Genomic DNA, 23,581 nt, shown 5'->3' with positions numbered 1-23,581 from the left:
AAGACTGTGGCAGGGATGCACATGCACATAGTATGCGACAAGTCAGGCTTACCGTGAGTGTAGTGGCCAGGACGACGTGTGTTATCCTGCCCTTTACGATGAGCCTGACATACTCGGGTTTCTCTTCATATCGTACAAGTCTTTCGCCTTTTACTAAAGACTTCCGTGGAGAGGAACACTATTGAGTTCAACTTATTTTTGGCAGGCTTAGCCTTGTAGCTGAGCCTCTCTATTATGTGGAAAACAAACAATCTACCCAATGCAACTTGGCCTGAGACCTTGAGCCAAATTGTAGAGTGATTAGTGGCTAGATTTGCAAATATGCAGCTGCTGTGATGACCAATTAGAAAACGTGTACAAGAAGATAACGGAATTTCTATTGCATAAAGACTGTGGCAGGGATGCACATGCACATAGTGTGCGACAAGTCAGGCTTGCCGTGAGTGTAGTGGCCAGGACGACGTGTGTTATCCTGCCCTTTACGATGAGCCTGACATACTCGGGTTTCTCTTCATATCGTACAAGTCTTTCGCCTTTTACTAAAGACTTCCGTGGAGAGGAACGCTATTGAGTTCAACTTATTTTTGGCAGGCTTAGCCTTGTAGCTGAGCCTCTCTATTATGTGGAAAACAAACAATCTACCCAATGCAACTTGGCCTGAGATCTTGAGCCAAATTGTAGAGTGATTAGTGGCTAGATTTGCAAATATGCAGCTGCTGTGATGACCAATTAGAAAAAGTGTACAAGAAGATAAGGGAATTTCTATTGCATAAAGACTGTGGCAGGGATGCACATGCACATAGTATGCGACAAGTCAGGCTTACCGTGAGTGTAGTGGCCAGGACGACGTGTGTTATCCTGCCCTTTACGATGAGCCTGACATACTCGGGTTTCTCTTCATATCGTACAAGTCTTTCGCCTTTTACTAAAGACTTCCGTGGAGAGGAACACTATTGAGTTCAACTTATTTTTGGCAGGCTTAGCCTTGTAGCTGAGCCTCTCTATTATGTGGAAAACAAACAATCTACCCAATGCAACTTGGCCTGAGATCTTGAGCCAAATTGTAGAGTGATTAGTGGCTAGATTTGCAAATATGCAGCTGCTGTGATGACCAATTAGAAAAAGTGTACAAGAAGATAAGGGAATTTCTATTGCATAAAGACTGTGGCAGGGATGCACATGCACATAGTGTGCGACAAGTCAGGCTTACCGTGAGTGTAGTGGCCTGGACGACGTGTGTTATCCTGCCCTTTACGATGAGCCTGACATACTCGGGTTTCTCTTCATATCGTACAAGTCTTTCGCCTTTTACTAAAGACTTCCGTGGAGAGGAACACTATTGAGTTCAACTTATTTTTGGCAGGCTTAGCCTTGTAGCTGAGCCTCTCTATTATGTGGAAAACAAACAATCTACCCAATGCAACTTGGCCTGAGATCTTGAGCCAAATTGTGGAGTGATTAGTGGCTAGATTTGCAAATATGCAGCTGCTGTGATGACCAATTAGAAAAAGTGTACAAGAAGATAAGGGAATTTCTATTGCATAAAGACTGTGGCAGGGATGCACATGCACATAGTATGCGACAAGTCAGGCTTACCGTGAGTGTAGTGGCCAGGACGACGTGTGTTATCCTGCCCTTTACGATGAGCCTGACATACTCGGGTTTCTCTTCATATCGTACAAGTCTTTCGCCTTTTACTAAAGACTTCCGTGGAGAGGAACACTATTGAGTTCAACTTATTTTTGGCAGGCTTAGCCTTGTAGCTGAGCCTCTCTATTATGTGGAAAACAAACAATCTACCCAATGCAACTTGGCCTGAGACCTTGAGCCAAATTGTAGAGTGATTAGTGGCTAGATTTGCAAATATGCAGCTGCTGTGATGACCAATTAGAAAACGTGTACAAGAAGATAACGGAATTTCTATTGCATAAAGACTGTGGCAGGGATGCACATGCACATAGTGTGCGACAAGTCAGGCTTGCCGTGAGTGTAGTGGCCAGGACGACGTGTGTTATCCTGCCCTTTACGATGAGCCTGACATACTCGGGTTTCTCTTCATATCGTACAAGTCTTTCGCCTTTTACTAAAGACTTCCGTGGAGATGAACACTATTGAGTTCAACTTATTTTTGGCAGGCTTAGCCTTGTAGCTGAGCCTCTCTATTATGTGGAAAACAAACAATCTACCCAATGCAACTTGGCCTGAGATCTTGAGCCAAATTGTAGAGTGATTAGTGGCTAGATTTGCAAATATGCAGCTGCTGTGATGACCAATTAGAAAAAGTGTACAAGAAGATAAGGGAATTTCTATTGCATAAAGACTGTGGCAGGGATGCACATGCACATAGTGTGCGACAAGTCAGGCTTACCGTGAGTGTAGTGGCCAGGACGACGTGTGTTATCCTGCCCTTTACGATGAGCCTGACATACTCGGGTTTCTCTTCATATCGTACAAGTCTTTCGCCTTTTACTAAAGACTTCCGTGGAGAGGAACGCTATTGAGTTCAACTTATTTTTGGCAGGCTTAGCCTTGTAGCTGAGCCTCTCTATTATGTGGAAAACAAACAATCTACCCAATGCAACTTGGCCTGAGATCTTGAGCCAAATTGTAGAGTGATTAGTGGCTAGATTTGCAAATATGCAGCTGCTGTGATGACCAATTAGAAAAAGTGTACAAGAAGATAAGGGAATTTCTATTGCATAAAGACTGTGGCAGGGATGCACATGCACATAGTATGCGACAAGTCAGGCTTACCGTGAGTGTAGTGGCCAGGACGACGTGTGTTATCCTGCCCTTTACGATGAGCCTGACATACTCGGGTTTCTCTTCATATCGTACAAGTCTTTCGCCTTTTACTAAAGACTTCCGTGGAGAGGAACACTATTGAGTTCAACTTATTTTTGGCAGGCTTAGCCTTGTAGCTGAGCCTCTCTATTATGTGGAAAACAAACAATCTACCCAATGCAACTTGGCCTGAGATCTTGAGCCAAATTGTAGAGTGATTAGTGGCTAGATTTGCAAATATGCAGCTGCTGTGATGACCAATTAGAAAAAGTGTACAAGAAGATAAGGGAATTTCTATTGCATAAAGACTGTGGCAGGGATGCACATGCACATAGTATGCGACAAGTCAGGCTTACCGTGAGTGTAGTGGCCAGGACGACGTGTGTTATCCTGCCCTTTACGATGAGCCTGACATACTCGGGTTTCTCTTCATATCGTACAAGTCTTTCGCCTTTTACTAAAGACTTCCGTGGAGAGGAACACTATTGAGTTCAACTTATTTTTGGCAGGCTTAGCCTTGTAGCTGAGCCTCTCTATTATGTGGAAAACAAACAATCTACCCAATGCAACTTGGCCTGAGACCTTGAGCCAAATTGTAGAGTGATTAGTGGCTAGATTTGCAAATATGCAGCTGCTGTGATGACCAATTAGAAAACGTGTACAAGAAGATAACGGAATTTCTATTGCATAAAGACTGTGGCAGGGATGCACATGCACATAGTGTGCGACAAGTCAGGCTTGCCGTGAGTGTAGTGGCCAGGACGACGTGTGTTATCCTGCCCTTTACGATGAGCCTGACATACTCGGGTTTCTCTTCATATCGTACAAGTCTTTCGCCTTTTACTAAAGACTTCCGTGGAGAGGAACGCTATTGAGTTCAACTTATTTTTGGCAGGCTTAGCCTTGTAGCTGAGCCTCTCTATTATGTGGAAAACAAACAATCTACCCAATGCAACTTGGCCTGAGATCTTGAGCCAAATTGTAGAGTGATTAGTGGCTAGATTTGCAAATATGCAGCTGCTGTGATGACCAATTAGAAAAAGTGTACAAGAAGATAAGGGAATTTCTATTGCATAAAGACTGTGGCAGGGATGCACATGCACATAGTATGCGACAAGTCAGGCTTACCGTGAGTGTAGTGGCCAGGACGACGTGTGTTATCCTGCCCTTTACGATGAGCCTGACATACTCGGGTTTCTCTTCATATCGTACAAGTCTTTCGCCTTTTACTAAAGACTTCCGTGGAGAGGAACACTATTGAGTTCAACTTATTTTTGGCAGGCTTAGCCTTGTAGCTGAGCCTCTCTATTATGTGGAAAACAAACAATCTACCCAATGCAACTTGGCCTGAGATCTTGAGCCAAATTGTAGAGTGATTAGTGGCTAGATTTGCAAATATGCAGCTGCTGTGATGACCAATTAGAAAAAGTGTACAAGAAGATAAGGGAATTTCTATTGCATAAAGACTGTGGCAGGGATGCACATGCACATAGTGTGCGACAAGTCAGGCTTACCGTGAGTGTAGTGGCCTGGACGACGTGTGTTATCCTGCCCTTTACGATGAGCCTGACATACTCGGGTTTCTCTTCATATCGTACAAGTCTTTCGCCTTTTACTAAAGACTTCCGTGGAGAGGAACACTATTGAGTTCAACTTATTTTTGGCAGGCTTAGCCTTGTAGCTGAGCCTCTCTATTATGTGGAAAACAAACAATCTACCCAATGCAACTTGGTCTGAGACCTTGAGCCAAATTGTAGAGTGATTAGTGGCTAGATTTGCAAATATGCAGCTGCTGTGATGACCAATTAGAAAACGTGTACAAGAAGATAACGGAATTTCTATTGCATAAAGACTGTGGCAGGGATGCACATGCACATAGTGTGTGACAAGTCAGGCTTGCCGTGAGTGTAGTGGCCAGGACGACGTGTGTTATCCTGCCCTTTACGATGAGCCTGACATACTCGGGTTTCTCTTCATATCGTACAAGTCTTTCGCCTTTTACTAAAGACTTCCGTGGAGAGGAACACTATTGAGTTCAACTTATTTTTGGCAGGCTTAGCCTTGTAGCTGAGCCTCTCTATTATGTGGAAAACAAACAATCTACCCAATGCAACTTGGCCTGAGATCTTGAGCCAAATTGTAGAGTGATTAGTGGCTAGATTTGCAAATATGCAGCTGCTGTGATGACCAATTAGAAAAAGTGTACAAGAAGATAAGGGAATTTCTATTGCATAAAGACTGTGGCAGGGATGCACATGCACATAGTATGCGACAAGTCAGGCTTACCGTGAGTGTAGTGGCCAGGACGACGTGTGTTATCCTGCCCTTTACGATGAGCCTGACATACTCGGGTTTCTCTTCATATCGTACAAGTCTTTCGCCTTTTACTAAAGACTTCCGTGGAGAGGAACACTATTGAGTTCAACTTATTTTTGGCAGGCTTAGCCTTGTAGCTGAGCCTCTCTATTATGTGGAAAACAAACAATCTACCCAATGCAACTTGGCCTGAGACCTTGAGCCAAATTGTAGAGTGATTAGTGGCTAGATTTGCAAATATGCAGCTGCTGTGATGACCAATTAGAAAAAGTGTACAAGAAGATAAGGGAATTTCTATTGCATAAAGACTGTGGCAGGGATGCACATGCACATAGTATGCGACAAGTCAGGCTTACCGTGAGTGTAGTGGCCAGGACGACGTGTGTTATCCTGCCCTTTACGATGAGCCTGACATACTCGGGTTTCTCTTCATATCGTACAAGTCTTTCGCCTTTTACTAAAGACTTCCGTGGAGAGGAACACTATTGAGTTCAACTTATTTTTGGCAGGCTTAGCCTTGTAGCTGAGCCTCTCTATTATGTGGAAAACAAACAATCTACCCAATGCAACTTGGCCTGAGATCTTGAGCCAAATTGTAGAGTGATTAGTGGCTAGATTTGCAAATATGCAGCTGCTGTGATGACCAATTAGAAAAAGTGTACAAGAAGATAAGGGAATTTCTATTGCATAAAGACTGTGGCAGGGATGCACATGCACATAGTATGCGACAAGTCAGGCTTACCGTGAGTGTAGTGGCCAGGACGACGTGTGTTATCCTGCCCTTTACGATAAGCCTGACATACTCGGGTTTCTCTTCATATCGTACAAGTCTTTCGCCTTTTACTAAAGACTTCCGTGGAGAGGAACACTATTGAGTTCAACTGATTTTTGGCAGGCTTAGCCTTGTAGCTGAGCCTCTCTATTATGTGGAAAACAAACAATCTACCCAATGCAACTTGGCCTGAGATCTTGAGCCAAATTGTGGAGTGATTAGTGGCTAGATTTGCAAATATGCAGCTGCTGTGATGACCAATTAGAAAAAGTGTACAAGAAGATAAGGGAATTTCTATTGCATAAAGACTGTGGCAGGGATGCACATGCACATAGTATGCGACAAGTCAGGCTTACCGTGAGTGTAGTGGCCAGGACGACGTGTGTTATCCTGCCCTTTACGATGAGCCTGACATACTCGGGTTTCTCTTCATATCGTACAAGTCTTTCGCCTTTTACTAAAGACTTCCGTGGAGAGGAACACTATTGAGTTCAACTTATTTTTGGCAGGCTTAGCCTTGTAGCTGAGCCTCTCTATTATGTGGAAAACAAACAATCTACCCAATGCAACTTGGCCTGAGACCTTGAGCCAAATTGTAGAGTGATTAGTGGCTAGATTTGCAAATATGCAGCTGCTGTGATGACCAATTAGAAAACGTGTACAAGAAGATAACGGAATTTCTATTGCATAAAGACTGTGGCAGGGATGCACATGCACATAGTGTGCGACAAGTCAGGCTTGCCGTGAGTGTAGTGGCCAGGACGACGTGTGTTATCCTGCCCTTTACGATGAGCCTGACATACTCGGGTTTCTCTTCATATCGTACAAGTCTTTCGCCTTTTACTAAAGACTTCCGTGGAGATGAACACTATTGAGTTCAACTTATTTTTGGCAGGCTTAGCCTTGTAGCTGAGCCTCTCTATTATGTGGAAAACAAACAATCTACCCAATGCAACTTGGCCTGAGATCTTGAGCCAAATTGTAGAGTGATTAGTGGCTAGATTTGCAAATATGCAGCTGCTGTGATGACCAATTAGAAAAAGTGTACAAGAAGATAAGGGAATTTCTATTGCATAAAGACTGTGGCAGGGATGCACATGCACATAGTGTGCGACAAGTCAGGCTTACCGTGAGTGTAGTGGCCAGGACGACGTGTGTTATCCTGCCCTTTACGATGAGCCTGACATACTCGGGTTTCTCTTCATATCGTACAAGTCTTTCGCCTTTTACTAAAGACTTCCGTGGAGAGGAACGCTATTGAGTTCAACTTATTTTTGGCAGGCTTAGCCTTGTAGCTGAGCCTCTCTATTATGTGGAAAACAAACAATCTACCCAATGCAACTTGGCCTGAGATCTTGAGCCAAATTGTAGAGTGATTAGTGGCTAGATTTGCAAATATGCAGCTGCTGTGATGACCAATTAGAAAAAGTGTACAAGAAGATAAGGGAATTTCTATTGCATAAAGACTGTGGCAGGGATGCACATGCACATAGTATGCGACAAGTCAGGCTTACCGTGAGTGTAGTGGCCAGGACGACGTGTGTTATCCTGCCCTTTACGATGAGCCTGACATACTCGGGTTTCTTTTCATATCGTACAAGTCTTTCGCCTTTTACTAAAGACTTCCGTGGAGAGGAACACTATTGAGTTCAACTTATTTTTGGCAGGCTTAGCCTTGTAGCTGAGCCTCTCTATTATGTGGAAAACAAACAATCTACCCAATGCAACTTGGCCTGAGATCTTGAGCCAAATTGTAGAGTGATTAGTGGCTAGATTTGCAAATATGCAGCTGCTGTGATGACCAATTAGAAAAAGTGTACAAGAAGATAAGGGAATTTCTATTGCATAAAGACTGTGGCAGGGATGCACATGCACATAGTATGCGACAAGTCAGGCTTACCGTGAGTGTAGTGGCCAGGACGACGTGTGTTATCCTGCCCTTTACGATGAGCCTGACATACTCGGGTTTCTCTTCATATCGTACAAGTCTTTCGCCTTTTACTAAAGACTTCCGTGGAGAGGAACACTATTGAGTTCAACTTATTTTTGGCAGGCTTAGCCTTGTAGCTGAGCCTCTCTATTATGTGGAAAACAAACAATCTACCCAATGCAACTTGGCCTGAGACCTTGAGCCAAATTGTAGAGTGATTAGTGGCTAGATTTGCAAATATGCAGCTGCTGTGATGACCAATTAGAAAACGTGTACAAGAAGATAACGGAATTTCTATTGCATAAAGACTGTGGCAGGGATGCACATGCACATAGTGTGCGACAAGTCAGGCTTGCCGTGAGTGTAGTGGCCAGGACGACGTGTGTTATCCTGCCCTTTACGATGAGCCTGACATACTCGGGTTTCTCTTCATATCGTACAAGTCTTTCGCCTTTTACTAAAGACTTCCGTGGAGAGGAACGCTATTGAGTTCAACTTATTTTTGGCAGGCTTAGCCTTGTAGCTGAGCCTCTCTATTATGTGGAAAACAAACAATCTACCCAATGCAACTTGGCCTGAGATCTTGAGCCAAATTGTAGAGTGATTAGTGGCTAGATTTGCAAATATGCAGCTGCTGTGATGACCAATTAGAAAAAGTGTACAAGAAGATAAGGGAATTTCTATTGCATAAAGACTGTGGCAGGGATGCACATGCACATAGTATGCGACAAGTCAGGCTTACCGTGAGTGTAGTGGCCAGGACGACGTGTGTTATCCTGCCCTTTACGATGAGCCTGACATACTCGGGTTTCTCTTCATATCGTACAAGTCTTTCGCCTTTTACTAAAGACTTCCGTGGAGAGGAACACTATTGAGTTCAACTTATTTTTGGCAGGCTTAGCCTTGTAGCTGAGCCTCTCTATTATGTGGAAAACAAACAATCTACCCAATGCAACTTGGCCTGAGATCTTGAGCCAAATTGTAGAGTGATTAGTGGCTAGATTTGCAAATATGCAGCTGCTGTGATGACCAATTAGAAAAAGTGTACAAGAAGATAAGGGAATTTCTATTGCATAAAGACTGTGGCAGGGATGCACATGCACATAGTGTGCGACAAGTCAGGCTTACCGTGAGTGTAGTGGCCTGGACGACGTGTGTTATCCTGCCCTTTACGATGAGCCTGACATACTCGGGTTTCTCTTCATATCGTACAAGTCTTTCGCCTTTTACTAAAGACTTCCGTGGAGAGGAACACTATTGAGTTCAACTTATTTTTGGCAGGCTTAGCCTTGTAGCTGAGCCTCTCTATTATGTGGAAAACAAACAATCTACCCAATGCAACTTGGCCTGAGATCTTGAGCCAAATTGTGGAGTGATTAGTGGCTAGATTTGCAAATATGCAGCTGCTGTGATGACCAATTAGAAAAAGTGTACAAGAAGATAAGGGAATTTCTATTGCATAAAGACTGTGGCAGGGATGCACATGCACATAGTATGCGACAAGTCAGGCTTACCGTGAGTGTAGTGGCCAGGACGACGTGTGTTATCCTGCCCTTTACGATGAGCCTGACATACTCGGGTTTCTCTTCATATCGTACAAGTCTTTCGCCTTTTACTAAAGACTTCCGTGGAGAGGAACACTATTGAGTTCAACTTATTTTTGGCAGGCTTAGCCTTGTAGCTGAGCCTCTCTATTATGTGGAAAACAAACAATCTACCCAATGCAACTTGGCCTGAGACCTTGAGCCAAATTGTAGAGTGATTAGTGGCTAGATTTGCAAATATGCAGCTGCTGTGATGACCAATTAGAAAACGTGTACAAGAAGATAACGGAATTTCTATTGCATAAAGACTGTGGCAGGGATGCACATGCACATAGTGTGCGACAAGTCAGGCTTGCCGTGAGTGTAGTGGCCAGGACGACGTGTGTTATCCTGCCCTTTACGATGAGCCTGACATACTCGGGTTTCTCTTCATATCGTACAAGTCTTTCGCCTTTTACTAAAGACTTCCGTGGAGATGAACACTATTGAGTTCAACTTATTTTTGGCAGGCTTAGCCTTGTAGCTGAGCCTCTCTATTATGTGGAAAACAAACAATCTACCCAATGCAACTTGGCCTGAGATCTTGAGCCAAATTGTAGAGTGATTAGTGGCTAGATTTGCAAATATGCAGCTGCTGTGATGACCAATTAGAAAAAGTGTACAAGAAGATAAGGGAATTTCTATTGCATAAAGACTGTGGCAGGGATGCACATGCACATAGTGTGCGACAAGTCAGGCTTACCGTGAGTGTAGTGGCCAGGACGACGTGTGTTATCCTGCCCTTTACGATGAGCCTGACATACTCGGGTTTCTCTTCATATCGTACAAGTCTTTCGCCTTTTACTAAAGACTTCCGTGGAGAGGAACGCTATTGAGTTCAACTTATTTTTGGCAGGCTTAGCCTTGTAGCTGAGCCTCTCTATTATGTGGAAAACAAACAATCTACCCAATGCAACTTGGCCTGAGATCTTGAGCCAAATTGTAGAGTGATTAGTGGCTAGATTTGCAAATATGCAGCTGCTGTGATGACCAATTAGAAAAAGTGTACAAGAAGATAAGGGAATTTCTATTGCATAAAGACTGTGGCAGGGATGCACATGCACATAGTATGCGACAAGTCAGGCTTACCGTGAGTGTAGTGGCCAGGACGACGTGTGTTATCCTGCCCTTTACGATGAGCCTGACATACTCGGGTTTCTCTTCATATCGTACAAGTCTTTCGCCTTTTACTAAAGACTTCCGTGGAGAGGAACACTATTGAGTTCAACTTATTTTTGGCAGGCTTAGCCTTGTAGCTGAGCCTCTCTATTATGTGGAAAACAAACAATCTACCCAATGCAACTTGGCCTGAGATCTTGAGCCAAATTGTAGAGTGATTAGTGGCTAGATTTGCAAATATGCAGCTGCTGTGATGACCAATTAGAAAAAGTGTACAAGAAGATAAGGGAATTTCTATTGCATAAAGACTGTGGCAGGGATGCACATGCACATAGTATGCGACAAGTCAGGCTTACCGTGAGTGTAGTGGCCAGGACGACGTGTGTTATCCTGCCCTTTACGATGAGCCTGACATACTCGGGTTTCTCTTCATATCGTACAAGTCTTTCGCCTTTTACTAAAGACTTCCGTGGAGAGGAACACTATTGAGTTCAACTTATTTTTGGCAGGCTTAGCCTTGTAGCTGAGCCTCTCTATTATGTGGAAAACAAACAATCTACCCAATGCAACTTGGCCTGAGACCTTGAGCCAAATTGTAGAGTGATTAGTGGCTAGATTTGCAAATATGCAGCTGCTGTGATGACCAATTAGAAAACGTGTACAAGAAGATAACGGAATTTCTATTGCATAAAGACTGTGGCAGGGATGCACATGCACATAGTGTGCGACAAGTCAGGCTTGCCGTGAGTGTAGTGGCCAGGACGACGTGTGTTATCCTGCCCTTTACGATGAGCCTGACATACTCGGGTTTCTCTTCATATCGTACAAGTCTTTCGCCTTTTACTAAAGACTTCCGTGGAGAGGAACGCTATTGAGTTCAACTTATTTTTGGCAGGCTTAGCCTTGTAGCTGAGCCTCTCTATTATGTGGAAAACAAACAATCTACCCAATGCAACTTGGCCTGAGATCTTGAGCCAAATTGTAGAGTGATTAGTGGCTAGATTTGCAAATATGCAGCTGCTGTGATGACCAATTAGAAAAAGTGTACAAGAAGATAAGGGAATTTCTATTGCATAAAGACTGTGGCAGGGATGCACATGCACATAGTATGCGACAAGTCAGGCTTACCGTGAGTGTAGTGGCCAGGACGACGTGTGTTATCCTGCCCTTTACGATGAGCCTGACATACTCGGGTTTCTCTTCATATCGTACAAGTCTTTCGCCTTTTACTAAAGACTTCCGTGGAGAGGAACACTATTGAGTTCAACTTATTTTTGGCAGGCTTAGCCTTGTAGCTGAGCCTCTCTATTATGTGGAAAACAAACAATCTACCCAATGCAACTTGGCCTGAGATCTTGAGCCAAATTGTAGAGTGATTAGTGGCTAGATTTGCAAATATGCAGCTGCTGTGATGACCAATTAGAAAAAGTGTACAAGAAGATAAGGGAATTTCTATTGCATAAAGACTGTGGCAGGGATGCACATGCACATAGTGTGCGACAAGTCAGGCTTACCGTGAGTGTAGTGGCCTGGACGACGTGTGTTATCCTGCCCTTTACGATGAGCCTGACATACTCGGGTTTCTCTTCATATCGTACAAGTCTTTCGCCTTTTACTAAAGACTTCCGTGGAGAGGAACACTATTGAGTTCAACTTATTTTTGGCAGGCTTAGCCTTGTAGCTGAGCCTCTCTATTATGTGGAAAACAAACAATCTACCCAATGCAACTTGGTCTGAGACCTTGAGCCAAATTGTAGAGTGATTAGTGGCTAGATTTGCAAATATGCAGCTGCTGTGATGACCAATTAGAAAACGTGTACAAGAAGATAACGGAATTTCTATTGCATAAAGACTGTGGCAGGGATGCACATGCACATAGTGTGTGACAAGTCAGGCTTGCCGTGAGTGTAGTGGCCAGGACGACGTGTGTTATCCTGCCCTTTACGATGAGCCTGACATACTCGGGTTTCTCTTCATATCGTACAAGTCTTTCGCCTTTTACTAAAGACTTCCGTGGAGAGGAACACTATTGAGTTCAACTTATTTTTGGCAGGCTTAGCCTTGTAGCTGAGCCTCTCTATTATGTGGAAAACAAACAATCTACCCAATGCAACTTGGCCTGAGATCTTGAGCCAAATTGTAGAGTGATTAGTGGCTAGATTTGCAAATATGCAGCTGCTGTGATGACCAATTAGAAAAAGTGTACAAGAAGATAAGGGAATTTCTATTGCATAAAGACTGTGGCAGGGATGCACATGCACATAGTATGCGACAAGTCAGGCTTACCGTGAGTGTAGTGGCCAGGACGACGTGTGTTATCCTGCCCTTTACGATGAGCCTGACATACTCGGGTTTCTCTTCATATCGTACAAGTCTTTCGCCTTTTACTAAAGACTTCCGTGGAGAGGAACACTATTGAGTTCAACTTATTTTTGGCAGGCTTAGCCTTGTAGCTGAGCCTCTCTATTATGTGGAAAACAAACAATCTACCCAATGCAACTTGGCCTGAGACCTTGAGCCAAATTGTAGAGTGATTAGTGGCTAGATTTGCAAATATGCAGCTGCTGTGATGACCAATTAGAAAAAGTGTACAAGAAGATAAGGGAATTTCTATTGCATAAAGACTGTGGCAGGGATGCACATGCACATAGTGTGCGACAAGTCAGGCTTACCGTGAGTGTAGTGGCCAGGACGACGTGTGTTATCCTGCCCTTTACGATGAGCCTGACATACTCGGGTTTCTCTTCATATCGTACAAGTCTTTCGCCTTTTACTAAAGACTTCCGTGGAGAGGAACACTATTGAGTTCAACTTATTTTTGGCAGGCTTAGCCTTGTAGCTGAGCCTCTCTATTATGTGGAAAACAAACAATCTACCCAATGCAACTTGGCCTGAGACCTTGAGCCAAATTGTAGAGTGATTAGTGGCTAGATTTGCAAATATGCAGCTGCTGTGATGACCAATTAGAAAACGTGTACAAGAAGATAACGGAATTTCTATTGCATAAAGACTGTGGCAGGGATGCACATGCACATAGTGTGCGACAAGTCAGGCTTACCGTGAGTGTAGTGGCCAGGACGACGTGTGTTATCCTGCCCTTTACGATGAGCCTGACATACTCGGGTTTCTCTTCATATCGTACAAGTCTTTCGCCTTTTACTAAAGACTTCCGTGGAGAGGAACACTATTGAGTTCAACTTATTTTTGGCAGGCTTAGCCTTGTAGCTGAGCCTCTCTATTATGTGGAAAACAAACAATCTACCCAATGCAACTTGGCCTGAGATCTTGAGCCAAATTGTAGAGTGATTAGTGGCTAGATTTGCAAATATGCAGCTGCTGTGATGACCAATTAGAAAAAGTGTACAAGAAGATAAGGGAATTTCTATTGCATAAAGACTGTGGCAGGGATGCACATGCACATAGTGTGCGACAAGTCAGGCTTACCGTGAGTGTAGTGGCCTGGACGACGTGTGTTATCCTGCCCTTTACGATGAGCCTGACATACTCGGGTTTCTCTTCATATCGTACAAGTCTTTCGCCTTTTACTAAAGACTTCCGTGGAGAGGAACACTATTGAGTTCAACTTATTTTTGGCAGGCTTAGCCTTGTAGCTGAGCCTCTCTATTATGTGGAAAACAAACAATCTACCCAATGCAACTTGGTCTGAGACCTTGAGCCAAATTGTAGAGTGATTAGTGGCTAGATTTGCAAATATGCAGCTGCTGTGATGACCAATTAGAAAACGTGTACAAGAAGATAACGGAATTTCTATTGCATAAAGACTGTGGCAGGGATGCACATGCACATAGTGTGTGACAAGTCAGGCTTGCCGTGAGTGTAGTGGCCAGGACGACGTGTGTTATCCTGCCCTTTACGATGAGCCTGACATACTCGGGTTTCTCTTCATATCGTACAAGTCTTTCGCCTTTTACTAAAGACTTCCGTGGAGAGGAACACTATTGAGTTCAACTTATTTTTGGCAGGCTTAGCCTTGTAGCTGAGCCTCTCTATTATGTGGAAAACAAACAATCTACCCAATGCAACTTGGCCTGAGATCTTGAGCCAAATTGTAGAGTGATTAGTGGCTAGATTTGCAAATATGCAGCTGCTGTGATGACCAATTAGAAAAAGTGTACAAGAAGATAAGGGAATTTCTATTGCATAAAGACTGTGGCAGGGATGCACATGCACATAGTATGCGACAAGTCAGGCTTACCGTGAGTGTAGTGGCCAGGACGACGTGTGTTATCCTGCCCTTTACGATGAGCCTGACATACTCGGGTTTCTCTTCATATCGTACAAGTCTTTCGCCTTTTACTAAAGACTTCCGTGGAGAGGAACACTATTGAGTTCAACTTATTTTTGGCAGGCTTAGCCTTGTAGCTGAGCCTCTCTATTATGTGGAAAACAAACAATCTACCCAATGCAACTTGGCCTGAGACCTTGAGCCAAATTGTAGAGTGATTAGTGGCTAGATTTGCAAATATGCAGCTGCTGTGATGACCAATTAGAAAAAGTGTACAAGAAGATAAGGGAATTTCTATTGCATAAAGACTGTGGCAGGGATGCACATGCACATAGTGTGCGACAAGTCAGGCTTACCGTGAGTGTAGTGGCCAGGACGACGTGTGTTATCCTGCCCTTTACGATGAGCCTGACATACTCGGGTTTCTCTTCATATCGTACAAGTCTTTCGCCTTTTACTAAAGACTTCCGTGGAGAGGAACACTATTGAGTTCAACTTATTTTTGGCAGGCTTAGCCTTGTAGCTGAGCCTCTCTATTATGTGGAAAACAAACAATCTACCCAATGCAACTTGGCCTGAGACCTTGAGCCAAATTGTAGAGTGATTAGTGGCTAGATTTGCAAATATGCAGCTGCTGTGATGACCAATTAGAAAACGTGTACAAGAAGATAACGGAATTTCTATTGCATAAAGACTGTGGCAGGGATGCACATGCACATAGTGTGCGACAAGTCAGGCTTACCGTGAGTGTAGTGGCCAGGACGACGTGTGTTATCCTGCCCTTTACGATGAGCCTGACATACTCGGGTTTCTCTTCATATCGTACAAGTCTTTCGCCTTTTACTAAAGACTTCCGTGGAGAGGAACACTATTGAGTTCAACTTATTTTTGGCAGGCTTAGCCTTGTAGCTGAGCCTCTCTATTATGTGGAAAACAAACAATCTACCCAATGCAACTTGGCCTGAGATCTTGAGCCAAATTGTAGAGTGATTAGTGGCTAGATTTGCAAATATGCAGCTGCTGTGATGACCAATTAGAAAAAGTGTACAAGAAGATAAGGGAATTTCTATTGCATAAAGACTGTGGCAGGGATGCACATGCACATAGTGTGCGACAAGTCAGGCTTACCGTGAGTGTAGTGGCCTGGACGACGTGTGTTATCCTGCCCTTTACGATGAGCCTGACATACTCGGGTTTCTCTTCATATCGTACAAGTCTTTCGCCTTTTACTAAAGACTTCCGTGGAGAGGAACACTATTGAGTTCAACTTATTTTTGGCAGGCTTAGCCTTGTAGCTGAGCCTCTCTATTATGTGGAAAACAAACAATCTACCCAATGCAACTTGGCCTGAGACCTTGAGCCAAATTGTAGAGTGATTAGTGGCTAGATTTGCAAATATGCAGCTGCTGTGATGACCAATTAGAAAACGTGTACAAGAAGATAACGGAATTTCTATTGCATAAAGACTGTGGCAGGGATGCACATGCACATAGTGTGCGACAAGTCAGGCTTGCCGTGAGTGTAGTGGCCAGGACGACGTGTGTTATCCTGCCCTTTACGATGAGCCTGACATACTCGGGTTTCTCTTCATATCGTACAAGTCTTTCGCCTTTTACTGAAGACTTCCGTGGAGAGGAACGCTATTGAGTTCAACTTATTTTTGGCAGGCTTAGCCTTGTAGCTGAGCCTCTCTATTATGTGGAAAACAAACAATCTACCCAATGCAACTTGGCCTGAGATCTTGAGCCAAATTGTAGAGTGATTAGTGGCTAGATTTGCAAATATGCAGCTGCTGTGATGACCAATTAGAAAAAGTGTACAAGAAGATAAGGGAATTTCTATTGCATAAAGACTGTGGCAGGGATGCACATGCACATAGTGTGCGACAAGTCAGGCTTACCGTGAGTGTAGTGGCCAGGACGACGTGTGTTATCCTGCCCTTTACGATGAGCCTGACATACTCGGGTTTCTCTTCATATCGTACAAGTCTTTCGCCTTTTACTAAAGACTTCCGTGGAGAGGAACACTATTGAGTTCAACTTATTTTTGGCAGGCTTAGCCTTGTAGCTGAGCCTCTCTATTATGTGGAAAACAAACAATCTACCCAATGCAACTTGGCCTGAGATCTTGAGCCAAATTGTAGAGTGATTAGTGGCTAGATTTGCAAATATGCAGCTGCTGTGATGACCAATTAGAAAAAGTGTACAAGAAGATAAGGGAATTTCTATTGCATAAAGACTGTGGCAGGGATGCACATGCACATAGTGTGCGACAAGTCAGGCTTACCGTGAGTGTAGTGGCCTGGACGACGTGTGTTATCCTGCCCTTTACGATGAGCCTGACATACTCGGGTTTCTCTTCATATCGTACAAGTCTTTCGCCTTTTACTAAAGACTTCCGTGGAGAGGAACACTATTGAGTTCAACTTATTTTTGGCAGGCTTAGCCTTGTAGCTGAGCCTCTCTATTATGTGGAAAACAAACAATCTACCCAATGCAACTTGGTCTGAGACCTTGAGCCAAATTGTAGAGTGATTAGTGGCTAGATTTGCAAATATGCAGCTGCTGTGATGACCAATTAGAAAACGTGTACAAGAAGATAACGGAATTTCTATTGCATAAAGACTGTGGCAGGGATGCACATGCACATAGTGTGCGACAAGTCAGGCTTGCCGTGAGTGTAGTGGCCAGGACGACGTGTGTTATCCTGCCCTTTACGATGAGCCTGACATACTCGGGTTTCTCTTCATATCGTACAAGTCTTTCGCCTTTTACTAAAGACTTCCGTGGAGAGGAACACTATTGAGTTCAACTTATTTTTGGCAGGCTTAGCCTTGTAGCTGAGCCTCTCTATTATGTGGAAAACAAACAATCTACCCAATGCAACTTGGCCTGAGATCTTGAGCCAAATTGTAGAGTGATTAGTGGCTAGATTTGCAAATATGCAGCTGCTGTGATGACCAATTAGAAAAAGTGTACAAGAAGATAAGGGAATTTCTATTGCATAAAGACTGTGGCAGGGATGCACATGCACATAGTATGCGACAAGTCAGGCTTACCGTGAGTGTAGTGGCCAGGACGACGTGTGTTATCCTGCCCTTTACGATGAGCCTGACATACTCGGGTTTCTCTTCATATCGTACAAGTCTTTCGCCTTTTACTAAAGACTTCCGTGGAGAGGAACACTATTGAGTTCAACTTATTTTTGGCAGGCTTAGCCTTGTAGCTGAGCCTCTCTATTATGTGGAAAACAAACAATCTACCCAATGCAACTTGGCCTGAGATCTTGAGCCAAATTGTAGAGTGATTAGTGGCTAGATTTGCAAATATGCAGCTGCTGTGATGACCAATTAGAAAAAGTGTACAAGAAGATAAGGGAATTTCTATTGCATAAAGACTGTGGCAGGGATGCACATGCACATAGTGTGCGACAAGTCAGGCTTACCGTGAGTGTAGTGGCCTGGACGACGTGTGTTATCCTGCCCTTTACGATGAGCCTGACATACTCGGGTTTCTCTTCATATCGTACAAGTCTTTCGCCTTTTACTAAAGACTTCCGTGGAGAGGAACACTATTGAGTTCAACTTATTTTTGGCAGGCTTAGCCTTGTAGCTGAGCCTCTCTATTATGTGGAAAACAAACAATCTACCCAATGCAACTTGGCCTGAGACCTTGAGCCAAATTGTAGAGTGATTAGTGGCTAGATTTGCAAATATGCAGCTGCTGTGATGACCAATTAGAAAACGTGTACAAGAAGATAACGGAATTTCTATTGCATAAAGACTGTGGCAGGGATGCACATGCACATAGTGTGCGACAAGTCAGGCTTGCCGTGAGTGTAGTGGCCAGGACGACGTGTGTTATCCTGCCCTTTACGATGAGCCTGACATACTCGGGTTTCTCTTCATATCGTACAAGTCTTTCGCCTTTTACTAAAGACTTCCGTGGAGAGGAACGCTATTGAGTTCAACTTATTTTTGGCAGGCTTAGCCTTGTAGCTGAGCCTCTCTATTATGTGGAAAACAAACAATCTACCCAATGCAACTTGGCCTGAGATCTTGAGCCAAATTGTAGAGTGATTAGTGGCTAGATTTGCAAATATGCAGCTGCTGTGATGACCAATTAGAAAAAGTGTACAAGAAGATAAGGGAATTTCTATTGCATAAAGACTGTGGCAGGGATGCACATGCACATAGTATGCGACAAGTCAGGCTTACCGTGAGTGTAGTGGCCAGGACGACGTGTGTTATCCTGCCCTTTACGATGAGCCTGACATACTCGGGTTTCTCTTCATATCGTACAAGTCTTTCGCCTTTTACTAAAGACTTCCGTGGAGAGGAACACTATTGAGTTCAACTTATTTTTGGCAGGCTTAGCCTTGTAGCTGAGCCTCTCTATTATGTGGAAAACAAACAATCTACCCAATGCAACTTGGCCTGAGATCTTGAGCCAAATTGTAGAGTGATTAGTGGCTAGATTTGCAAATATGCAGCTGCTGTGATGACCAATTAGAAAAAGTGTACAAGAAGATAAGGGAATTTCTATTGCATAAAGACTGTGGCAGGGATGCACATGCACATAGTGTGCGACAAGTCAGGCTTACCGTGAGTGTAGTGGCCTGGACGACGTGTGTTATCCTGCCCTTTACGATGAGCCTGACATACTCGGGTTTCTCTTCATATCGTACAAGTCTTTCGCCTTTTACTAAAGACTTCCGTGGAGAGGAACACTATTGAGTTCAACTTATTTTTGGCAGGCTTAGCCTTGTAGCTGAGCCTCTCTATTATGTGGAAAACAAACAATCTACCCAATGCAACTTGGTCTGAGACCTTGAGCCAAATTGTAGAGTGATTAGTGGCTAGATTTGCAAATATGCAGCTGCTGTGATGACCAATTAGAAAACGTGTACAAGAAGATAACGGAATTTCTATTGCATAAAGACTGTGGCAGGGATGCACATGCACATAGTGTGCGACAAGTCAGGCTTGCCGTGAGTGTAGTGGCCAGGACGACGTGTGTTATCCTGCCCTTTACGATGAGCCTGACATACTCGGGTTTCTCTTCATATCGTACAAGTCTTTCGCCTTTTACTAAAGACTTCCGTGGAGAGGAACGCTATTGAGTTCAACTTATTTTTGGCAGGCTTAGCCTTGTAGCTGAGCCTCTCTATTATGTGGAAAACAAACAATCTACCCAATGCAACTTGGCCTGAGATCTTGAGCCAAATTGTAGAGTGATTAGTGGCTAGATTTGCAAATATGCAGCTGCTGTGATGACCAATTAGAAAAAGTGTACAAGAAGATAAGGGAATTTCTATTGCATAAAGACTGTGGCAGGGATGCACATGCACATAGTGTGTGACAAGTCAGGCTTGCCGTGAGTGTAGTGGCCAGGACGACGTGTGTTATCCTGCCCTTTACGATGAGCCTGACATACTCGGGTTTCTCTTCATATCGTACAAGTCTTTCGCCTTTTACTAAAGACTTCCGTGGAGAGGAACACTATTGAGTTCAACTTATTTTTGGCAGGCTTAGCCTTGTAGCTGAGCCTCTCTATTATGTGGAAAACAAACAATCTACCCAATGCAACTTGGCCTGAGATCTTGAGCCAAATTGTAGAGTGATTAGTGGCTAGATTTGCAAATATGCAGCTGCTGTGATGACCAATTAGAAAAAGTGTACAAGAAGATAAGGGAATTTCTATTGCATAAAGACTGTGGCAGGGATGCACATGCACATAGTATGCGACAAGTCAGGCTTACCGTGAGTGTAGTGGCCAGGACGACGTGTGTTATCCTGCCCTTTACGATGAGCCTGACATACTTGGGTTTCTCTTCATATCGTACAAGTCTTTCGCCTTTTACTAAAGACTTCCGTGGAGAGGAACACTATTGAGTTCAACTTATTTTTGGCAGGCTTAGCCTTGTAGCTGAGCCTCTCTATTATGTGGAAAACAAACAATCTACCCAATGCAACTTGGCCTGAGACCTTGAGCCAAATTGTAGAGTGATTAGTGGCTAGATTTGCAAATATGCAGCTGCTGTGATGACCAATTAGAAAAAGTGTACAAGAAGATAAGGGAATTTCTATTGCATAAAGACTGTGGCAGGGATGCACATGCACATAGTGTGCGACAAGTCAGGCTTACCGTGAGTGTAGTGGCCAGGACGACGTGTGTTATCCTGCCCTTTACGATGAGCCTGACATACTCGGGTTTCTCTTCATATCGTACAAGTCTTTCGCCTTTTACTAAAGACTTCCGTGGAGAGGAACACTATTGAGTTCAACTTATTTTTGGCAGGCTTAGCCTTGTAGCTGAGCCTCTCTATTATGTGGAAAACAAACAATCTACCCAATGCAACTTGGCCTGAGACCTTGAGCCAAATTGTAGAGTGATTAGTGGCTAGATTTGCAAATATGCAGCTGCTGTGATGACCAATTAGAAAACGTGTACAAGAAGATAACGGAATTTCTATTGCATAAAGACTGTGGCAGGGATGCACATGCACATAGTGTGCGACAAGTCAGGCTTACCGTGAGTGTAGTGGCCAGGACGACGTGTGTTATCCTGCCCTTTACGATGAGCCTGACATACTCGGGTTTCTCTTCATATCGTACAAGTCTTTCGCCTTTTACTAAAGACTTCCGTGGAGAGGAACACTATTGAGTTCAACTTATTTTTGGCAGGCTTAGCCTTGTAGCTGAGCCTCTCTATTATGTGGAAAACAAACAATCTACCCAATGCAACTTGGCCTGAGATCTTGAGCCAAATTGTAGAGTGATTAGTGGCTAGATTTGCAAATATGCAGCTGCTGTGATGACCAATTAGAAAAAGTGTACAAGAAGATAAGGGAATTTCTATTGCATAAAGACTGTGGCAGGGATGCACATGCACATAGTGTGCGACAAGTCAGGCTTACCGTGAGTGTAGTGGCCTGGACGACGTGTGTTATCCTGCCCTTTACGATGAGCCTGACATACTCGGGTTTCTCTTCATATCGTACAAGTCTTTCGCCTTTTACTAAAGACTTCCGTGGAGAGGAACACTATTGAGTTCAACTTATTTTTGGCAGGCTTAGCCTTGTAGCTGAGCCTCTCTATTATGTGGAAAACAAACAATCTACCCAATGCAACTTGGCCTGAGACCTTGAGCCAAATTGTAGAGTGATTAGTGGCTAGATTTGCAAATATGCAGCTGCTGTGATGACCAATTAGAAAACGTGTACAAGAAGATAACGGAATTTCTATTGCATAAAGACTGTGGCAGGGATGCACATGCACATAGTGTGCGACAAGTCAGGCTTGCCGTGAGTGTAGTGGCCAGGACGACGTGTGTTATCCTGCCCTTTACGATGAGCCTGACATACTCGGGTTTCTCTTCATATCGTACAAGTCTTTCGCCTTTTACTGAAGACTTCCGTGGAGAGGAACGCTATTGAGTTCAACTTATTTTTGGCAGGCTTAGCCTTGTAGCTGAGCCTCTCTATTATGTGGAAAACAAACAATCTACCCAATGCAACTTGGCCTGAGATCTTGAGCCAAATTGTAGAGTGATTAGTGGCTAGATTTGCAAATATGCAGCTGCTGTGATGACCAATTAGAAAAAGTGTACAAGAAGATAAGGGAATTTCTATTGCATAAAGACTGTGGCAGGGATGCACATGCACATAGTGTGCGACAAGTCAGGCTTACCGTGAGTGTAGTGGCCAGGACGACGTGTGTTATCCTGCCCTTTACGATGAGCCTGACATACTCGGGTTTCTCTTCATATCGTACAAGTCTTTCGCCTTTTACTAAAGACTTCCGTGGAGAGGAACACTATTGAGTTCAACTTATTTTTGGCAGGCTTAGCCTTGTAGCTGAGCCTCTCTATTATGTGGAAAACAAACAATCTACCCAATGCAACTTGGCCTGAGATCTTGAGCCAAATTGTAGAGTGATTAGTGGCTAGATTTGCAAATATGCAGCTGCTGTGATGACCAATTAGAAAAAGTGTACAAGAAGATAAGGGAATTTCTATTGCATAAAGACTGTGGCAGGGATGCACATGCACATAGTGTGCGACAAGTCAGGCTTACCGTGAGTGTAGTGGCCTGGACGACGTGTGTTATCCTGCCCTTTACGATGAGCCTGACATACTCGGGTTTCTCTTCATATCGTACAAGTCTTTCGCCTTTTACTAAAGACTTCCGTGGAGAGGAACACTATTGAGTTCAACTTATTTTTGGCAGGCTTAGCCTTGTAGCTGAGCCTCTCTATTATGTGGAAAACAAACAATCTACCCAATGCAACTTGGTCTGAGACCTTGAGCCAAATTGTAGAGTGATTAGTGGCTAGATTTGCAAATATGCAGCTGCTGTGATGACCAATTAGAAAACGTGTACAAGAAGATAACGGAATTTCTATTGCATAAAGACTGTGGCAGGGATGCACATGCACATAGTGTGCGACAAGTCAGGCTTGCCGTGAGTGTAGTGGCCAGGACGACGTGTGTTATCCTGCCCTTTACGATGAGCCTGACATACTCGGGTTTCTCTTCATATCGTACAAGTCTTTCGCCTTTTACTAAAGACTTCCGTGGAGAGGAACACTATTGAGTTCAACTTATTTTTGGCAGGCTTAGCCTTGTAGCTGAGCCTCTCTATTATGTGGAAAACAAACAATCTACCCAATGCAACTTGGCCTGAGATCTTGAGCCAAATTGTAGAGTGATTAGTGGCTAGATTTGCAAATATGCAGCTGCTGTGATGACCAATTAGAAAAAGTGTACAAGAAGATAAGGGAATTTCTATTGCATAAAGACTGTGGCAGGGATGCACATGCACATAGTATG

General features: G+C 43.7%; 61 non-coding genes across 61 annotated transcripts; all 61 read left to right on the top strand.

The window, feature by feature from the left end:
• Window positions 1–109: 109 nt before the first annotated feature.
• LOC136180697 (U5 spliceosomal RNA) lies at window positions 110–226 on the top strand. The gene has a single exon (XR_010667321.1). It is a non-coding gene; the product is annotated as a U5 spliceosomal RNA (small nuclear RNA).
• A 269-nt stretch (window positions 227–495) lies between these two features.
• LOC136180802 (U5 spliceosomal RNA) lies at window positions 496–612 on the top strand. The gene has a single exon (XR_010667426.1). It is a non-coding gene; the product is annotated as a U5 spliceosomal RNA (small nuclear RNA).
• A 269-nt stretch (window positions 613–881) lies between these two features.
• On the top strand, window positions 882–998 carry LOC136180696 (U5 spliceosomal RNA). Its single transcript, XR_010667320.1, has one exon. It is a non-coding gene; the product is annotated as a U5 spliceosomal RNA (small nuclear RNA).
• Window positions 999–1,267: 269 nt separating this feature from the next.
• Window positions 1,268–1,384, top strand: LOC136180695 (U5 spliceosomal RNA). The gene has a single exon (XR_010667319.1). It is a non-coding gene; the product is annotated as a U5 spliceosomal RNA (small nuclear RNA).
• Window positions 1,385–1,653: 269 nt separating this feature from the next.
• Window positions 1,654–1,770, top strand: LOC136180694 (U5 spliceosomal RNA). Its single transcript, XR_010667318.1, has one exon. It is a non-coding gene; the product is annotated as a U5 spliceosomal RNA (small nuclear RNA).
• A 269-nt stretch (window positions 1,771–2,039) lies between these two features.
• On the top strand, window positions 2,040–2,156 carry LOC136180828 (U5 spliceosomal RNA). The gene has a single exon (XR_010667452.1). It is a non-coding gene; the product is annotated as a U5 spliceosomal RNA (small nuclear RNA).
• A 269-nt stretch (window positions 2,157–2,425) lies between these two features.
• LOC136180801 (U5 spliceosomal RNA) lies at window positions 2,426–2,542 on the top strand. Its single transcript, XR_010667425.1, has one exon. It is a non-coding gene; the product is annotated as a U5 spliceosomal RNA (small nuclear RNA).
• A 269-nt stretch (window positions 2,543–2,811) lies between these two features.
• On the top strand, window positions 2,812–2,928 carry LOC136180693 (U5 spliceosomal RNA). Its single transcript, XR_010667317.1, has one exon. It is a non-coding gene; the product is annotated as a U5 spliceosomal RNA (small nuclear RNA).
• Window positions 2,929–3,197: 269 nt separating this feature from the next.
• Window positions 3,198–3,314, top strand: LOC136180692 (U5 spliceosomal RNA). Its single transcript, XR_010667316.1, has one exon. It is a non-coding gene; the product is annotated as a U5 spliceosomal RNA (small nuclear RNA).
• Window positions 3,315–3,583: 269 nt separating this feature from the next.
• On the top strand, window positions 3,584–3,700 carry LOC136180800 (U5 spliceosomal RNA). Its single transcript, XR_010667424.1, has one exon. It is a non-coding gene; the product is annotated as a U5 spliceosomal RNA (small nuclear RNA).
• A 269-nt stretch (window positions 3,701–3,969) lies between these two features.
• LOC136180691 (U5 spliceosomal RNA) lies at window positions 3,970–4,086 on the top strand. The gene has a single exon (XR_010667315.1). It is a non-coding gene; the product is annotated as a U5 spliceosomal RNA (small nuclear RNA).
• A 269-nt stretch (window positions 4,087–4,355) lies between these two features.
• Window positions 4,356–4,472, top strand: LOC136180690 (U5 spliceosomal RNA). Its single transcript, XR_010667314.1, has one exon. It is a non-coding gene; the product is annotated as a U5 spliceosomal RNA (small nuclear RNA).
• A 269-nt stretch (window positions 4,473–4,741) lies between these two features.
• Window positions 4,742–4,858, top strand: LOC136180688 (U5 spliceosomal RNA). Its single transcript, XR_010667312.1, has one exon. It is a non-coding gene; the product is annotated as a U5 spliceosomal RNA (small nuclear RNA).
• A 269-nt stretch (window positions 4,859–5,127) lies between these two features.
• LOC136180687 (U5 spliceosomal RNA) lies at window positions 5,128–5,244 on the top strand. The gene has a single exon (XR_010667311.1). It is a non-coding gene; the product is annotated as a U5 spliceosomal RNA (small nuclear RNA).
• A 269-nt stretch (window positions 5,245–5,513) lies between these two features.
• Window positions 5,514–5,630, top strand: LOC136180686 (U5 spliceosomal RNA). Its single transcript, XR_010667310.1, has one exon. It is a non-coding gene; the product is annotated as a U5 spliceosomal RNA (small nuclear RNA).
• A 269-nt stretch (window positions 5,631–5,899) lies between these two features.
• On the top strand, window positions 5,900–6,016 carry LOC136180771 (U5 spliceosomal RNA). The gene has a single exon (XR_010667395.1). It is a non-coding gene; the product is annotated as a U5 spliceosomal RNA (small nuclear RNA).
• A 269-nt stretch (window positions 6,017–6,285) lies between these two features.
• LOC136180685 (U5 spliceosomal RNA) lies at window positions 6,286–6,402 on the top strand. Its single transcript, XR_010667309.1, has one exon. It is a non-coding gene; the product is annotated as a U5 spliceosomal RNA (small nuclear RNA).
• A 269-nt stretch (window positions 6,403–6,671) lies between these two features.
• Window positions 6,672–6,788, top strand: LOC136180827 (U5 spliceosomal RNA). The gene has a single exon (XR_010667451.1). It is a non-coding gene; the product is annotated as a U5 spliceosomal RNA (small nuclear RNA).
• A 269-nt stretch (window positions 6,789–7,057) lies between these two features.
• LOC136180799 (U5 spliceosomal RNA) lies at window positions 7,058–7,174 on the top strand. The gene has a single exon (XR_010667423.1). It is a non-coding gene; the product is annotated as a U5 spliceosomal RNA (small nuclear RNA).
• A 269-nt stretch (window positions 7,175–7,443) lies between these two features.
• On the top strand, window positions 7,444–7,560 carry LOC136180819 (U5 spliceosomal RNA). The gene has a single exon (XR_010667443.1). It is a non-coding gene; the product is annotated as a U5 spliceosomal RNA (small nuclear RNA).
• Window positions 7,561–7,829: 269 nt separating this feature from the next.
• LOC136180684 (U5 spliceosomal RNA) lies at window positions 7,830–7,946 on the top strand. The gene has a single exon (XR_010667308.1). It is a non-coding gene; the product is annotated as a U5 spliceosomal RNA (small nuclear RNA).
• Window positions 7,947–8,215: 269 nt separating this feature from the next.
• Window positions 8,216–8,332, top strand: LOC136180798 (U5 spliceosomal RNA). The gene has a single exon (XR_010667422.1). It is a non-coding gene; the product is annotated as a U5 spliceosomal RNA (small nuclear RNA).
• Window positions 8,333–8,601: 269 nt separating this feature from the next.
• Window positions 8,602–8,718, top strand: LOC136180683 (U5 spliceosomal RNA). Its single transcript, XR_010667307.1, has one exon. It is a non-coding gene; the product is annotated as a U5 spliceosomal RNA (small nuclear RNA).
• Window positions 8,719–8,987: 269 nt separating this feature from the next.
• Window positions 8,988–9,104, top strand: LOC136180682 (U5 spliceosomal RNA). The gene has a single exon (XR_010667306.1). It is a non-coding gene; the product is annotated as a U5 spliceosomal RNA (small nuclear RNA).
• Window positions 9,105–9,373: 269 nt separating this feature from the next.
• LOC136180681 (U5 spliceosomal RNA) lies at window positions 9,374–9,490 on the top strand. The gene has a single exon (XR_010667305.1). It is a non-coding gene; the product is annotated as a U5 spliceosomal RNA (small nuclear RNA).
• Window positions 9,491–9,759: 269 nt separating this feature from the next.
• LOC136180826 (U5 spliceosomal RNA) lies at window positions 9,760–9,876 on the top strand. The gene has a single exon (XR_010667450.1). It is a non-coding gene; the product is annotated as a U5 spliceosomal RNA (small nuclear RNA).
• Window positions 9,877–10,145: 269 nt separating this feature from the next.
• LOC136180797 (U5 spliceosomal RNA) lies at window positions 10,146–10,262 on the top strand. The gene has a single exon (XR_010667421.1). It is a non-coding gene; the product is annotated as a U5 spliceosomal RNA (small nuclear RNA).
• A 269-nt stretch (window positions 10,263–10,531) lies between these two features.
• Window positions 10,532–10,648, top strand: LOC136180680 (U5 spliceosomal RNA). Its single transcript, XR_010667304.1, has one exon. It is a non-coding gene; the product is annotated as a U5 spliceosomal RNA (small nuclear RNA).
• Window positions 10,649–10,917: 269 nt separating this feature from the next.
• Window positions 10,918–11,034, top strand: LOC136180679 (U5 spliceosomal RNA). Its single transcript, XR_010667303.1, has one exon. It is a non-coding gene; the product is annotated as a U5 spliceosomal RNA (small nuclear RNA).
• A 269-nt stretch (window positions 11,035–11,303) lies between these two features.
• LOC136180796 (U5 spliceosomal RNA) lies at window positions 11,304–11,420 on the top strand. The gene has a single exon (XR_010667420.1). It is a non-coding gene; the product is annotated as a U5 spliceosomal RNA (small nuclear RNA).
• A 269-nt stretch (window positions 11,421–11,689) lies between these two features.
• LOC136180677 (U5 spliceosomal RNA) lies at window positions 11,690–11,806 on the top strand. The gene has a single exon (XR_010667301.1). It is a non-coding gene; the product is annotated as a U5 spliceosomal RNA (small nuclear RNA).
• A 269-nt stretch (window positions 11,807–12,075) lies between these two features.
• On the top strand, window positions 12,076–12,192 carry LOC136180676 (U5 spliceosomal RNA). Its single transcript, XR_010667300.1, has one exon. It is a non-coding gene; the product is annotated as a U5 spliceosomal RNA (small nuclear RNA).
• Window positions 12,193–12,461: 269 nt separating this feature from the next.
• On the top strand, window positions 12,462–12,578 carry LOC136180675 (U5 spliceosomal RNA). The gene has a single exon (XR_010667299.1). It is a non-coding gene; the product is annotated as a U5 spliceosomal RNA (small nuclear RNA).
• A 269-nt stretch (window positions 12,579–12,847) lies between these two features.
• Window positions 12,848–12,964, top strand: LOC136180674 (U5 spliceosomal RNA). The gene has a single exon (XR_010667298.1). It is a non-coding gene; the product is annotated as a U5 spliceosomal RNA (small nuclear RNA).
• Window positions 12,965–13,233: 269 nt separating this feature from the next.
• Window positions 13,234–13,350, top strand: LOC136180673 (U5 spliceosomal RNA). The gene has a single exon (XR_010667297.1). It is a non-coding gene; the product is annotated as a U5 spliceosomal RNA (small nuclear RNA).
• Window positions 13,351–13,619: 269 nt separating this feature from the next.
• Window positions 13,620–13,736, top strand: LOC136180672 (U5 spliceosomal RNA). Its single transcript, XR_010667296.1, has one exon. It is a non-coding gene; the product is annotated as a U5 spliceosomal RNA (small nuclear RNA).
• Window positions 13,737–14,005: 269 nt separating this feature from the next.
• On the top strand, window positions 14,006–14,122 carry LOC136180671 (U5 spliceosomal RNA). The gene has a single exon (XR_010667295.1). It is a non-coding gene; the product is annotated as a U5 spliceosomal RNA (small nuclear RNA).
• Window positions 14,123–14,391: 269 nt separating this feature from the next.
• LOC136180670 (U5 spliceosomal RNA) lies at window positions 14,392–14,508 on the top strand. The gene has a single exon (XR_010667294.1). It is a non-coding gene; the product is annotated as a U5 spliceosomal RNA (small nuclear RNA).
• Window positions 14,509–14,777: 269 nt separating this feature from the next.
• Window positions 14,778–14,894, top strand: LOC136180669 (U5 spliceosomal RNA). The gene has a single exon (XR_010667293.1). It is a non-coding gene; the product is annotated as a U5 spliceosomal RNA (small nuclear RNA).
• A 269-nt stretch (window positions 14,895–15,163) lies between these two features.
• Window positions 15,164–15,280, top strand: LOC136180668 (U5 spliceosomal RNA). Its single transcript, XR_010667292.1, has one exon. It is a non-coding gene; the product is annotated as a U5 spliceosomal RNA (small nuclear RNA).
• Window positions 15,281–15,549: 269 nt separating this feature from the next.
• On the top strand, window positions 15,550–15,666 carry LOC136180667 (U5 spliceosomal RNA). The gene has a single exon (XR_010667291.1). It is a non-coding gene; the product is annotated as a U5 spliceosomal RNA (small nuclear RNA).
• Window positions 15,667–15,935: 269 nt separating this feature from the next.
• LOC136180666 (U5 spliceosomal RNA) lies at window positions 15,936–16,052 on the top strand. The gene has a single exon (XR_010667290.1). It is a non-coding gene; the product is annotated as a U5 spliceosomal RNA (small nuclear RNA).
• A 269-nt stretch (window positions 16,053–16,321) lies between these two features.
• LOC136180850 (U5 spliceosomal RNA) lies at window positions 16,322–16,438 on the top strand. The gene has a single exon (XR_010667474.1). It is a non-coding gene; the product is annotated as a U5 spliceosomal RNA (small nuclear RNA).
• Window positions 16,439–16,707: 269 nt separating this feature from the next.
• Window positions 16,708–16,824, top strand: LOC136180665 (U5 spliceosomal RNA). Its single transcript, XR_010667289.1, has one exon. It is a non-coding gene; the product is annotated as a U5 spliceosomal RNA (small nuclear RNA).
• A 269-nt stretch (window positions 16,825–17,093) lies between these two features.
• LOC136180664 (U5 spliceosomal RNA) lies at window positions 17,094–17,210 on the top strand. Its single transcript, XR_010667288.1, has one exon. It is a non-coding gene; the product is annotated as a U5 spliceosomal RNA (small nuclear RNA).
• Window positions 17,211–17,479: 269 nt separating this feature from the next.
• LOC136180663 (U5 spliceosomal RNA) lies at window positions 17,480–17,596 on the top strand. The gene has a single exon (XR_010667287.1). It is a non-coding gene; the product is annotated as a U5 spliceosomal RNA (small nuclear RNA).
• Window positions 17,597–17,865: 269 nt separating this feature from the next.
• Window positions 17,866–17,982, top strand: LOC136180662 (U5 spliceosomal RNA). Its single transcript, XR_010667286.1, has one exon. It is a non-coding gene; the product is annotated as a U5 spliceosomal RNA (small nuclear RNA).
• A 269-nt stretch (window positions 17,983–18,251) lies between these two features.
• LOC136180661 (U5 spliceosomal RNA) lies at window positions 18,252–18,368 on the top strand. The gene has a single exon (XR_010667285.1). It is a non-coding gene; the product is annotated as a U5 spliceosomal RNA (small nuclear RNA).
• A 269-nt stretch (window positions 18,369–18,637) lies between these two features.
• Window positions 18,638–18,754, top strand: LOC136180794 (U5 spliceosomal RNA). Its single transcript, XR_010667418.1, has one exon. It is a non-coding gene; the product is annotated as a U5 spliceosomal RNA (small nuclear RNA).
• Window positions 18,755–19,023: 269 nt separating this feature from the next.
• On the top strand, window positions 19,024–19,140 carry LOC136180660 (U5 spliceosomal RNA). Its single transcript, XR_010667284.1, has one exon. It is a non-coding gene; the product is annotated as a U5 spliceosomal RNA (small nuclear RNA).
• A 269-nt stretch (window positions 19,141–19,409) lies between these two features.
• Window positions 19,410–19,526, top strand: LOC136180659 (U5 spliceosomal RNA). Its single transcript, XR_010667283.1, has one exon. It is a non-coding gene; the product is annotated as a U5 spliceosomal RNA (small nuclear RNA).
• Window positions 19,527–19,795: 269 nt separating this feature from the next.
• Window positions 19,796–19,912, top strand: LOC136180793 (U5 spliceosomal RNA). Its single transcript, XR_010667417.1, has one exon. It is a non-coding gene; the product is annotated as a U5 spliceosomal RNA (small nuclear RNA).
• A 269-nt stretch (window positions 19,913–20,181) lies between these two features.
• Window positions 20,182–20,298, top strand: LOC136180658 (U5 spliceosomal RNA). The gene has a single exon (XR_010667282.1). It is a non-coding gene; the product is annotated as a U5 spliceosomal RNA (small nuclear RNA).
• A 269-nt stretch (window positions 20,299–20,567) lies between these two features.
• On the top strand, window positions 20,568–20,684 carry LOC136180818 (U5 spliceosomal RNA). The gene has a single exon (XR_010667442.1). It is a non-coding gene; the product is annotated as a U5 spliceosomal RNA (small nuclear RNA).
• Window positions 20,685–20,953: 269 nt separating this feature from the next.
• LOC136180657 (U5 spliceosomal RNA) lies at window positions 20,954–21,070 on the top strand. The gene has a single exon (XR_010667281.1). It is a non-coding gene; the product is annotated as a U5 spliceosomal RNA (small nuclear RNA).
• A 269-nt stretch (window positions 21,071–21,339) lies between these two features.
• LOC136180656 (U5 spliceosomal RNA) lies at window positions 21,340–21,456 on the top strand. The gene has a single exon (XR_010667280.1). It is a non-coding gene; the product is annotated as a U5 spliceosomal RNA (small nuclear RNA).
• Window positions 21,457–21,725: 269 nt separating this feature from the next.
• On the top strand, window positions 21,726–21,842 carry LOC136180655 (U5 spliceosomal RNA). Its single transcript, XR_010667279.1, has one exon. It is a non-coding gene; the product is annotated as a U5 spliceosomal RNA (small nuclear RNA).
• Window positions 21,843–22,111: 269 nt separating this feature from the next.
• LOC136180849 (U5 spliceosomal RNA) lies at window positions 22,112–22,228 on the top strand. Its single transcript, XR_010667473.1, has one exon. It is a non-coding gene; the product is annotated as a U5 spliceosomal RNA (small nuclear RNA).
• Window positions 22,229–22,497: 269 nt separating this feature from the next.
• On the top strand, window positions 22,498–22,614 carry LOC136180654 (U5 spliceosomal RNA). The gene has a single exon (XR_010667278.1). It is a non-coding gene; the product is annotated as a U5 spliceosomal RNA (small nuclear RNA).
• Window positions 22,615–22,883: 269 nt separating this feature from the next.
• Window positions 22,884–23,000, top strand: LOC136180653 (U5 spliceosomal RNA). The gene has a single exon (XR_010667277.1). It is a non-coding gene; the product is annotated as a U5 spliceosomal RNA (small nuclear RNA).
• A 269-nt stretch (window positions 23,001–23,269) lies between these two features.
• LOC136180652 (U5 spliceosomal RNA) lies at window positions 23,270–23,386 on the top strand. Its single transcript, XR_010667276.1, has one exon. It is a non-coding gene; the product is annotated as a U5 spliceosomal RNA (small nuclear RNA).
• Window positions 23,387–23,581: the final 195 nt, after the last annotated feature.

The sequence above is a fragment of the Labrus bergylta genome, chromosome 11, assembly GCF_963930695.1.
Source record: "Labrus bergylta chromosome 11, fLabBer1.1, whole genome shotgun sequence".
In the NCBI taxonomy this organism is placed as follows: domain Eukaryota; kingdom Metazoa; phylum Chordata; class Actinopteri; order Labriformes; family Labridae; genus Labrus; species Labrus bergylta.
The sequence above is the reverse complement of the archived record's forward strand: the minus strand, read 5'-3'. Positions and strand labels throughout refer to the sequence as shown.